Here is a 12,031-nt window from a genome sequence, read left to right on the forward strand (position 1 = left end):
AAGAAAGTTTCCAGTTAATTCTCATCTCTAGAAAATAATCCAGGAGCAGCAAACCATACTTTCAGTTTTTCCACATAAAAGTATCCAGACCCGGACAAGGCTGCGGCCACTGTAGCTACTACCATAAAACAAACTCTCCAGTTACTCTAGCAGTGAATTCATTAGGTAGTGATTGAGTAGAACAACTTGTTCTGAGCCCACATCTTGGAGTTCTAGGACAGGAGAAACCAGAAAAGAGGTCTGGCTCCTCCACAGCCTTTCAGACTCATTTATGGCCATTGTCTCTTTCTTTGCTAAGCCCTCTTTTAGTTTTGTTTTGAGGCAGCCACTAACTAAGTAGGGTCAAGGTAACCTCTTACACAAGCCTTTCAAGTGAATTTACAAGCATGCATCACCACACCTGACTTCTAGTAGGCCTGCCTAAGTCTAACTTAGGTGTTCTTGCCATTTGCTCACTTTAGAAGGCTCTTATCAGCTGGATGCAGTGGCTAAAGCCACAATCCTAACTACTTTGGAGGCAGAGAATGGGGGATTGGGTTTTGAGGCCAATCCTGGCATAAAAGATTGTGAAACTCCATCTTAACCAATGGCTAGGTACATATGGTACATAGCTGTCATTCCAAACAATGCAGGCACATAGGAAGAATCACAGCTCAGACCAGCCCAGGCAAGACCTCATCTAGAAAAAACAACAACAACAAAAGGATGTTTGGAGGCATGGCTTGAATAGTAGAGCACCTGCCTAGCAAGGGTTGAGTTCTGTGATAAATCCCCAGTACTGGGGGAGGCGGGGGGAGGGAGGAGGGGAGGAAGGCTTCTGTTCACAGTGGATGATTGCTGTGAACAAATTCTTGAAAACAGCCTGATTACATTTTGGTGTTTCTTGTTAGACTGGCTATAAGAAGACATTCCCAGAAAAAGGTATAGTGCTTAGAACAGAACTGTTTCTCAGCGGGTTGGTCATGGTCATTAGAGGGCTGAAGGATTACCACAGATATGTTGTGAAGTATCCATGTCAATGTAACTAAGAATAGGACTTTGGCCTGTCTATCAGACAAACAGCTGAGCTGGTTGATCAATGATCCCATGGTACCTTTTACTCTAACCCCAGACTAGATACATGGGGGGGTGGGGGAGGGTGGGGCTGAGTTCTGTCCAGATAACACCAAAAAACAACCAAAGAACTACCAATATAAGAAGTGTAGAGTTAAGTCTGCCTGGGAGAACAGCCCTTCCCCCTACCTCTTCACCTGCCCAAAACCAGCAATCACCTGACTGAGGCCACAAAGGACCCCCGCCTCTGAGGTTACTTCCTCATCAGAAAAGGTCATTTGTAAGCCACCCAGGTCACACCTCCTTCCAACAGTGAGAAGTTCCCCAGGCTCTGAGATCACTTCCACATTTGCTGTGGCCAGCCTCCCACCTTTCCCTCCTCAACAGGAGTCCCCTGCTCTTTCTCTTTTTCCTTCCCCTCTGTCTCCTGTGGGTCGTCAGTGCTCTCCCCGGGCAATAAACTCTTTTCTGCCTGAACCATGTGGCTTTTTCCTTTCCGGCAAAACTTACATGTAGGACACTGGTGGCTCACGCCTATAATACTAGCTACACAAGAAGCTGAGATCTAGGATTGCAGTTTGAAGTCAACCTTGGCAGGCAAGTTTGTAAAAAAATTTTCCCCCCTGATCCTGGGTCTTGAACTCTGGGTCTGGGCACCATCCCTGAGCTTATTTTGCTCAAAGCTAGAGCTCTACCACTTGAGCCACAGTGCCACTTCCAGCTTTTTTGAGTAGTTTATTGGAGATCAGAGTCTCATGGACTTTCCTGCCTGGGCTGGGACTTTACTGCCTGGGCTGGTTTCGAACTGTGATTCTCAGATCTCAGCCTCCTGAGTAGCTACGAATATAGGCATGACCCACTGCGCCTGTGAGACTCTTATCTCCAATTAATCACCCTAAAAAAGCCAGAAATAGAGTTGTGCATCAAGTGGTAGAGAATCATTCTTGAGAGGGGAAAAAAAACAAACAGGAAACACTGGGAGACATCAAGGGAAAGGGTGGTATGTCCAAAAAGAAGTGTACTCTTTACCTAACTTATGTAAACTGTAACCCCTCTGCATATCATCTTTATAATAACAATTAAAAATTTAAAAATAAAAACCTGAGGGACAGAGTCCAAGGCCTGAGATCAAGCCCCAGGCATGCACACACATGTAGATCTAAATTATCCCTTCTTTAGGAGACAGCATAAAAGCCAAGGACCACAGGCTGGGAAGGTGGCTTAGTGGTAGAGCGCTTGCCTTGCATGCATGAGATCCTGGGTTCAATTCCTCAGCACCACATAAGCAGAAAAGGCCAGAAGTGGCGTCGTGGCTCAAGCGGTAGAGCGTTAGCCTTGAGCTGAAGAGCTGATGGGCAGCGCCCAGGCCCAGAGTTCAGGCAACATGACACACACACACACACACACATACATACACACACACACACACACACACACACACACACACACATACTGCCACAATGCCAAGGACCACCACTGTTTGAACTTGTCTTTACTTTGGTATGCTGTTGCAGGTTTCTAACCACTGAAACATGACAAGAGCCAAATCTAAACCTATAAAAGAAGTCCCCAAGTACTGTAGAGCAATAAGGAATCTGACTGCCACCTAACAAATTGGACTGTTCACAGTCAAAAGGAAACAAACGACTCCATTCTGTCCAAAGAACAAGTTACATCATCCACATCAACTACTTGGTTCAAGGCCATGGGCACACAGCCTGCAAGATAAATCCCAGTACTTCTAAATTCCTGGCCTTGAAGAAATTATAAAGGCCAGCTGAAGAATAATCCACAAGAAGAGAGATTTCTGCCAAGAGATATCAGAACCCAAACTATGCCTTGACATCTATCCCAAGGAACAATCTCAGTCCTGGGAGGGAGGTGTGGACCACTGTCAGCAGTCTGCCACTGTTAGTGGGCCTCCTGAAGTGCCCCACACTACTCCAGCAGCTTCTTCCTGTTCTATAGCCTTTGCTGAAACTGGTACCATCTGTCTATTTCTTCTAGGCCCATTTCAAATGGCACCTAGTCAATGCCACATATTCCTTTCTCTGACCTCAATCTGTAGCTTCTCATGCTCATTTAACCTTAACATATGGTCACATAATGTTCTTTCCTGCTTTTCTTTCCCCCTTCTCTGAGGGCCAACACCCTGTGTTAGGGTAATATGGTCTACAGCAATGGGTCTTAGAACCTAGATCTGTTTTTCTTATCACATCTAATACCATCAAGGCTGGCATTTCCCTTTGGAGCCCTCTCACCCTCTGCTTTGGCCTGGGCCGCCCTTCCCTCTCATTGAGTCATTACTCTTATCAGTACAGGAGAGTTAGAGTCAGCCTTCCCCCTAGCAGCTGCTGGCAACTTTTCTCTCAGGCCAGGGGCCCTTAGTTAAGAATTTACACTCAAATCAGCCACATTCACCAACATCCTGCAAGATAAATTGCAGGAGCTTCAGACATCCTGTACCTACAGCCAATGTCAAAGAAAACTCTGAGCCGGGTGCTGGTGGCTCACGCCTGTAATCCTAGCTACTCAGGAGGCTGAGATCTGAGGATCACGGTTCAAAGCTAGCCCGGGCAGCAAAGACCGTGAGACTCCTATCTCCAATAAACCACCAGAAAACCTGAAGTAGCACTGTAGCTCAAGTGGTAGAGCGCTCGCCTTGAGCTGAAGAGCTGAGGGACAGCACCCAGGCCCAGAGTTCAAGCCCCACAACCGACAAAAAAAAAAAAAAAGAAAACTCTGAACTGTACTTTCCCCATTTACCACTGCCATAGTCTTGGACTAAAGGAAAAAAAATGTTCTTAGACCAGGGGAACCTCTACATGGGCTGAGGGTTGAGAATTGATTCTGAAAAGGCCAGCATTTGTTTGATCTGTTTGTGCATTTGAGAAGCCCAAAAGTGCAGTGATACTTCACTTACACTCAATTTAATAACATACTAACAGCTTGGTATCACCCAAAGTGCAGGATCACAGAAGTACTAAGGGTAGGATTGTGATCCAGGTAAACTCCTCTCACACAGATGCTACAGCTTGGTGGAAAGGGAAGACCACTAATAAGACACCCCAGGGGTAACAGATAAGCCACAATTCATACCTGTAATAAACCATGAAGCACATTTCTACCAAAGGATAGTGCTTCAGGCAGAGAAAATAAATCTCCACGTCCAGAAGGGACTCAGATTCATCTGGAATAAAAAGATTCGATACAGCTGAAGATGGATGTGTCTTGTATAAAGTACAGAGGAGAGATCACAAAGGGTCTTGCAAGTTCTGTGCCAGAGCTTGAAAGAACAACGGGAATTCACAGAAGGGGAAGGGAATGGGGGAAGAGACAAGAGACATGTGAAACTTCTGTTTTTAAGACCATGGCTCTAGCTCTCCTAGAACAAACTGGGGAGGATCTAGAAGGTTACAAAAGGGGCATCCAGGGCAGGAGGCCACTGAAGTAATCCAGATGAGCAGCGATGAGAGCCTGAACCAGCGAGGGCGGGAGAGGAGAACTGGAAAAGCGACATCGTTTTGGATGGATTCAAGGTGGGCAGGTAAAAGGGTGAAGGTGAGAACGACGCCCGGGTGTCTGTCTGGGCAGCTGCGTGGACGGTGGTGCCATACTCAGGGAGGGGAAATCGGCTTCCCTCCTTGCCACTCAGACCCGGCTCAGCCTAGCCATCCGGCCGCGGGCTCCGACAGTACCTGAGTACCCCCTCCCTCCCTCCCCCCCAAAGGCAAATGAGGAAACCGAGGCACACGGAGAGCAACGCCTCAGCTCCACAAGCTTCTCCAAGGCCAGGACCTGGAGGTCCCAGGAGCCGCCGGCCAAGGGGATGAGATCCACCCGCCCGGTCCAGTCTGGCTCCCCAGCCCCAGGGCGGGAACACAGGCTTCCATCCCAGGGGACAGGCCCGGCCCCCAGCCGCTCAGCTTCCCGTGACCGCCCGGGGGCCAAGTCCTCCGACCGGCCACGCCAGCCCCTGAACGGAGCCCCTGGTTCCGGGGGTCCGGCCCTGCGAAGCACGACTGAGTCGCGGCTCGTGAGTTCACTTACCCTCACGGTCCCAGCCTCACACGCGAAGTCCTTTGGCTTGAGCCTAACCAGCCCCCGTCCTCAGGACGCTCTCTCTTGGCCCGCCCACTCTGTCGGTCCAGCCGCGCAGGCCCACTGCCTTCCTCCCGCCCCTTGGCGCCGCTGGCCCCGCCCCCTGGCGCCGCTGGCCCCGCCCCTAGGCCCTGAAGTCCACGTGGAACACGCTGCATACGCGGGTGTACCCGCCTCCCGAGGGCGACTCCCCGCCCCAGCTAGAGTGGAGCCATGGCAACCTCCGAATCCTCAAGAGCCTAGTTTGGTGTCAGCGTACGCTAGCAGATAGGATGGGATGGGATGGGACCGGAGGGGACAGGACAGGATAGAATAGGATGAATAGGTTGGATAGGATAGGTTGGACAGGATAGGATAGGATAGGGTGGACCGTGGAAGTCGGCTGCCCACTCTTCCTCCACTCAGCTTTGCGGGCCTCTTGGTTTGTGACTATGTGTTGCGAAGAAAGGGATAGGAACCCTAACTCTTCTCTGAAGACACTGGTGGCAGCCTTGGATCCTGTGTTTTCCAGATTGGCCTACTTCCAAGCTTCTGCTTGCTCCTTTCCACAAGCCTCATCAGCCTCCATACCCATTCGCTAAGCCCCAACCAGATATTATTGGGCAACCTATAGTGCCACTTGTCCTGTGCAGTGTGTGAAATTGTTGTTTTAGTCATTTGAGAGTAGACCAAGTACTTCCAAAACCAAACAGACATACCTGTGCAATCCTCTTATGACTTTGCTCTGTAAGAATGTGTTTCAGGGTTGGTAGCATGGCTTAGGTAGTAGAGAGCCTATTTAACAGAGTTCCCCTAGTACTTTAAAAAACAAAGGGGGGCATATCTACTTGGGTGCCTATAATCCTAGTTATTTAGGAAGTATCTAGAGCATAGGGGGTGGAGGCCAGCCTGGTCAGCAAAGTTTGCAAGACTTTATCTCCACAATAAATTGCACAAAGCAGAGCACAAAGGTACATGCCTAATCCACAAATTACCTACTTTAGGCTTTTGATACTACTGGTTCATAGACAGGAGCCACCAAGTCCAGCTTGCCTCTGTGGAGACAGACTCATAGACTTTTCAGTCTCAGGATGATAGATATGTACCACTGCACTCAGCTGTAGATTGAAAAGAGATGCCATGAACTTTTCTGCCCTGGCTGGCCTCAAAATTCAATCCTCCCATTTGTATCCTTCCAAGTTGCTGGGATTACAAACACAAGCCACCAATGCCCAAATACAGAGCAAAAATACTTTTAAAAGAGAGACAAGAATTGAAAAGCAAATAGAACAAAGCTACATTTTATGGCCTCTTTTTATGAGACTCTTATCTCCAATTCACCACCAGAAAACTAGAAGTGCTGTTGTGGCTCAAATGGTAGAATGTTCACTTGGAGCTGAAGAGCTCAGGGACAGAGCCCAGGCCCAGAGTTCAAGCCCCACAACTGACAAAAAAAAAAAAAGATAAAAGCACTTGTGAGCTGGGGTAACTTCTCTCCCTCAGGTTGTCAATAGCCAGACAGAGAACAAGGAGATATTATGGGCTGTGCTCTAAAGAGGAACCATTACAAGAGAACATAAAAGCCACTGAAGAAAATCAGGAGTCACCTGAAACCCCAAGAAACAGAATAGATAAGGGCGGAAAATGTGTTGGTGTCTCAGTCATGAAGTGAATAGTTGAGGATTAAAAAAAAAAAACAACCAAAACATAAAAACACTACTCACCTCTCCCAGGCCTGGCAAAACATAAGACACTCTGAGATTCTAAAATTAACATAATAATTACTGCATGTCTGCACTGTATAATAAGAGTCAAGATTCTGAAATTTGCCTTGTGTAGCACTTTAGCTCTCAATCTAATGATTACATGTAGTTTTCCTGGCAGATTTCAAAGGGAAAGACTGATCAGCCAGATCTGGCAGAGTTTTAATGTCAACATTCTAAGAAGGTTCATTCTGTACTACTAGTGAAGTAAGACATAAGCTAGCATGAGCCAGAAAATTCTATGAGCCAATAATCATGGTAATAAGGAAAAGTTGATTTCTGAGCATAAGGATCAAGTGACTAGGTAAGACTGGAAAGACAGTTTATCATCTTGGGATGCTTCACATAAGTGATCTGAGTAGATTAGGCCACTGCTAACAGTGTGGCAAATGTTAAACTCATGTTCAAATTTAGGATTTTTAGGGCAACAGCAAGATGAGGTATCATGAAAAGCAGAGCTCTGCTTGGCAATCTAGTATGTGATGGAAACAGGCCTCTGGGTGACTAAATGGCAAGTATGAAAGAAAAGGCCAAAAGAGAACATGAGAGGGCATCTCACCAGGCTTGTTGTTCTACTTCTGGGTGGCTGGGAGCATGTGAAGTCTCACTACTTACAGCCACAAGAGTGATTTGAAGGAGGGCCCTCAGTGGCTTGTAATCCTAGATACTCAAGAGGCTGAGACCTGAGGATTGCGGTTTGAAGCCAGTCTGAGCTGAAATTGAGCAACTTTATCTCTAATTAACCAGCAAGAAAGCCAAACTGGTGGCCCAGCTCAAGTGGCAGAGTGCCTATATATGAATAAAAAAGACAAATGAGAACATGAGTTCAAACTCCAATAGTGGGACAACAACAACAATATAACAATAATAATAATTTGATGGGGAAGAGAAGGATGTTGTAATAACATGAAAAATCTCTGCGTCAGCACACAAGAATGGAAACACTCCACTGTTAACATTGACATGGCTTTACTATTGTAGAAAACTTTTGCCTGAGATGATGAATGTTGTAAATAATTTCAGTGTTTTCTTGTAGAATTTTAAGGAAGAAACCATTTAAAGAAGTGTGCAGGTTTTTAGTGGACAGCATTGAACAACAGTTGACCCTTTAAAATCCTTAGAAACTCTCAAAGCCTTTACTTTGTCCTATCCAACACTCTTAAACTACCAGATAATTCTTGCTTAAACCTAATTAAGCATTGTCTCTGGAAGAGTTGCCTTAAAATAGATTCAACACTCCAGTAATATTCCTGGGTTGCCGTTCCAATTTTAGATACTTTTATGATTCTCCCAAGGTAGTGTTTTCCCTTCTTGTGAGAGCAGAAAACCCCACTTTAAATTATCACAAAGTTGTCTTGATATTTTTAGTGTCAACATTCAACTGTGGCAGCCCACTAAGATTCAATATAGACCTCTTGGCCATTGTAGATTAAGCTTTCTTCTGAGGCCTTGGGTCTCTCTCTCTCTCTTTCTCTGTCCCTCTCTCTGTTTCTCTCTCTGAAAGATTCAGAGATGTAGGCTTGCAATTGGTTACAAGTACCTTCTTTTTTTCTTTTTCTTCATTTTTTCCCTTCTTTTTCTGTTTTACTCACTAGTGAGTAGCCTAGTCTGGCTTTACACTTACGATCCTTCTGCCTCAGCCTCCCAAGGGCTGGGATTAAAGTGGGGCAGCACTCCACTCAGTTTTTCAATTTTTCTTTTTATTACATCCTTATTACTAAGTAGTTTGTATCCTAAAAATAAGAAAACTACTTTAGAAACCCTATAGTTACCTGGCCATATTTGAAAAATCTTTCCTTTTTGGAAGGCTAGCCTTATTTCTAACAATATTACTACTTGTCTATGTCCAGCCTTGTCATTTTTTGTTATACATCTATAAAGGGAACACTTTCAGAAAAGAGAACAAGTATAGGTCCCCATGAGTCAATCTCTAACTTTTATCTTTGGTCAAATTTTATGAGACCTTTCCTCAGACTTTTGTTTTGTGAGAGTATAGTTCAAACCCTGCTTCTGATAAGAATGACAAATTCATCAAGGTCTAGGTGAGAAGCTGCCTCTCTCTCCCACTCCTTCAGCTATAGATACTATATCAAACAACAAAGGGTCTACTTTAAAAAAAAAATTAAGACAGGTGCCAGTCAGGAGGCTGAGATCTGAAAATTGAAGCTTGAAGACAGCTGGGACAGGAAAGTCTATGAGTCTTTTATCTCAATAAACTACTCAGAATCTGGAAGTGGCACTGTGCCTCAGTAGTAGAGCACTAGCCTTGAGCAAAGAGGGGCTCAGGGTCAGGTGCTGGTAACATTTGCCTGTAATCCTAGCTACTCAGGAGGTTGAGATGTAAGGATCATGGTTCAAAGCCAGCTTGGGCAAGAAGATCCGTGTGACTCTTATCTCCAATTAACCACCAGAAAACAGGAAGTAGAGCTGTGGCTCAAGTGGTAGAGCATGCCTTGCGCTGAAGAGCTCAGGGACAGTGTCCAGGCCCAGAGTTCAAGCACCACAACTGACAAAAATAAAAATTAAAAAACAAAAAGAGGCTCAGGGACAGTGCCTAGGCCCAGAATTCAAGCCCAGGGACCAGCAAAGAAAGAGAGAAAGAAAAAAAATAGCATGAGGAAGTATCCAAAATAAACCAGATTCTGAACTTCTTTAACAGAGTCTTTGGCCAAAGCAAAATAAAATGTGAAAAATTTCACACTATCTTTTAGAGCCTCTTTTTGTCATACTCATACATACCATTTCTACTCTCTCATTCTATGTCTCCTCCTCTTCTTTCTGCTCCCTCTCTGTCTGGAGCACTACCTTTTCCTTCTGGACAGCCAGGTGCCCAGTGCTTCCTTGCCTTTTTTTTTTTGGTTGGTCATGAGGCCTGAACTCTAGGCCTGGACACTGTCCCTCAGCTCTTCAGCTCAAGGCTAGTGCTCTACCACGTAAGCCATAGTGCCACTTCCATTTTTTTCTGCTTATGTGGTGCTGAGGAATCGAACCCAGGGCCTCATGCATGCAAGGCAAGCGCTCTACCACTGAGCCACCTTCCCAAACCCTCCTTGCCTTTTTAAGGCAAGCTTCCTGAACAGAAGAAACAAAGCTCCAAGGCAGGAGTAAGCTCTAGTTGATGTGTTGCTGAGAGCCATTGTCAAAGACTCTTCGGGTTTAGATAAAATAGAATACTGAGAAGGAATGTGCAATTGTTTTAGGGATCCTGAGAGGCCAGGTGTTCATCAGTCAATTCATATGTGAATAAGAGTTTCAGAGGTAAAAAGTTCAACAAAAACATCCCCCATCCCCTTCCCAAAGACTTAAGATCTTAACTTGTATATGAAACCAAAGGGGTTTAAAAAAGCAATAGAGGGCTGGGAAGGTGGCTCAGTGGTAGAGCACTTGCCTTGCATGCATGAGGCCTTGGGTTTGATTCCCCATCACCACATAAGCAAAAAGAAAAAAAAGCCGAAAGTGGCGCTGTGGCTCAAGTGGTAGAGCGCTAGCCTTGAGCTGAAGAGCTGAGGGACAGTGCCCAGGCCCAGAGTTCAGGCCCCATGACTGGACCCCCTCCCCCCAAAAAATAAAATAAAATAAAAAAGCAATAGATGCTGCTCATAGTCTTTTTGAAGGCCATCCTCTACCTTCTTCAGCTTATGCTCTGGTTCAGTTCTTGCAAGAGAAATTGAAAGCTTTCAGGGCCAGCAGCCCTTTAGTACCTGGCAACCAAGCCCCTTAACTAGAGTGTTGAGTAGATCCTGAGGCAGATATATGCTGATTTGCTTCTCTTTTTATGAAAGATTTTATAGAGGATTTATTATGCAAACAGAAACTGGAATGGGAAAGAGCCCCTTGGTAAGGTGAGACCTCCTAAAACCTTACTATTTTGAAAAGCCCTAGAACCAAGAAACAAAAGTGGGAAAAGGCAAATCATCAATGAAGGTGTTCAATTTTCCATTTTACCCTTATATTCACAAGAAACCATTTCACTAGAAATTAAAGGACAACTTTATAAACTTGATATTGATATGGGTACAATAATAATATCAGCAAAATCATCTTTTTCTGGGTTGGGAAGGTGGCTCAGTGGTAGAGTGCTTGCCTTGCATGCATGAGGCCCTGGGTTCGATTCCTCAGCACCACATAAGCAAAAAGAAAAAAAGCCGGAAGTGGCGCTCTACCACTGAGCCACCTTCCCAGCCCGCACTCCTACTTTTCAAAAGTGATCAACCAGGAAACCAAGGGCCCTTAAGTGCTCTGTTAAGTCTATGCTTATCCCGTATGAGAGATGGCCTTTTCTTGTGTCCTATAAAAGAGGTGAGTTCTCAGGCTGGTTAGTTAAATCTGCTGGCTCCTTTAGCTCAGAGAAGGCCAAAGAGTTCCATGCAGAAGTTATCAATTATCAAAAGAAAGACAAAATTTATCTTATGGAGGAAAATCCTTCACCACTAACAACCAAATATGCAAAAATGTTCTTGGCCAACAAAGACAATGAAGATACCTGGTTCTTATTGGTGACTATGGAAGGGTGGGTCCCAAAGTTTCTGAAAAATTTTTTTTTTTTGTCAGTTGTGGGGCTTGAACTCTGACCCTGGGTGCTGTCCCTCAGCTCTTCAGCTCAAGGTGAGTGCACTACCACTTGAGCTACAGCACCACTTCCGGTTTTCTGGTGGTTTATTGGAGATAGGAGTCTCATGGTCTCTCCTGCCCGGGCTTTGAACCACAATCCTCAGATCTCAGCCTCCTGAGTAGCTAGGATTACAGGCATGAGCCACCGGTGCCCAGCTAGTTTCTGAAATTTTCATGTCATTTCTTGACTTGAGTCCTTGGTAACCTTTTACTTAGGAATATAAACACAAACATTTTGTGAATTCAAATAGCTTTAATGACTTCCTTAAGTTATATGTAGGTCTCACCAAGCCTTTAACTTCAGGAGAATCATCAAGATCAGTAACAACACAGCTTTTCTCTTGGTCTAGGGCAAAGGCCTCCCCACTTTGTCTAGGGAAAGAAATTAAGTCGTCCACAGACTCAGTTTGGAGGTCTGCTTTTTTTTGATTTTTTTGTCAGTCGTGGGGCTTGAACTCTGGGCCTGGGCGCTGTCCCTCAGCTCTTCAGCTCAAGGCGAGCGCTCTACCACTTGAGCTACAGCG

The 12,031-nt window shown here is 45.4% G+C and overlaps 1 protein-coding gene across 2 annotated transcripts in view; it reads right to left on the minus strand.

The window, feature by feature from the left end:
• Mcfd2 (multiple coagulation factor deficiency 2) overlaps positions 1 to 5,187 on the minus strand; it is a 13,037-nt gene extending 7,850 nt beyond the window's left edge. Inside the window, exon 1 of one of the 2 annotated variants that reach the window (XM_013017954.1) lies at positions 5,104 to 5,187. The gene's annotated coding sequence lies outside the window, so the exon portion shown is untranslated. Of the gene's footprint in view, positions 1 to 4,152; positions 4,231 to 5,103 lie in introns of those variants that run through there. The other variant, XM_013017955.1, reaches the window with a different exon arrangement.
• Positions 5,188 to 12,031: the final 6,844 nt, after the last annotated feature.

This window comes from Dipodomys ordii, unplaced genomic scaffold, assembly GCF_000151885.1.
Source record: "Dipodomys ordii isolate 6190 unplaced genomic scaffold, Dord_2.0 Scaffold37, whole genome shotgun sequence".
Lineage (NCBI taxonomy): Eukaryota > Metazoa > Chordata > Mammalia > Rodentia > Heteromyidae > Dipodomys > Dipodomys ordii.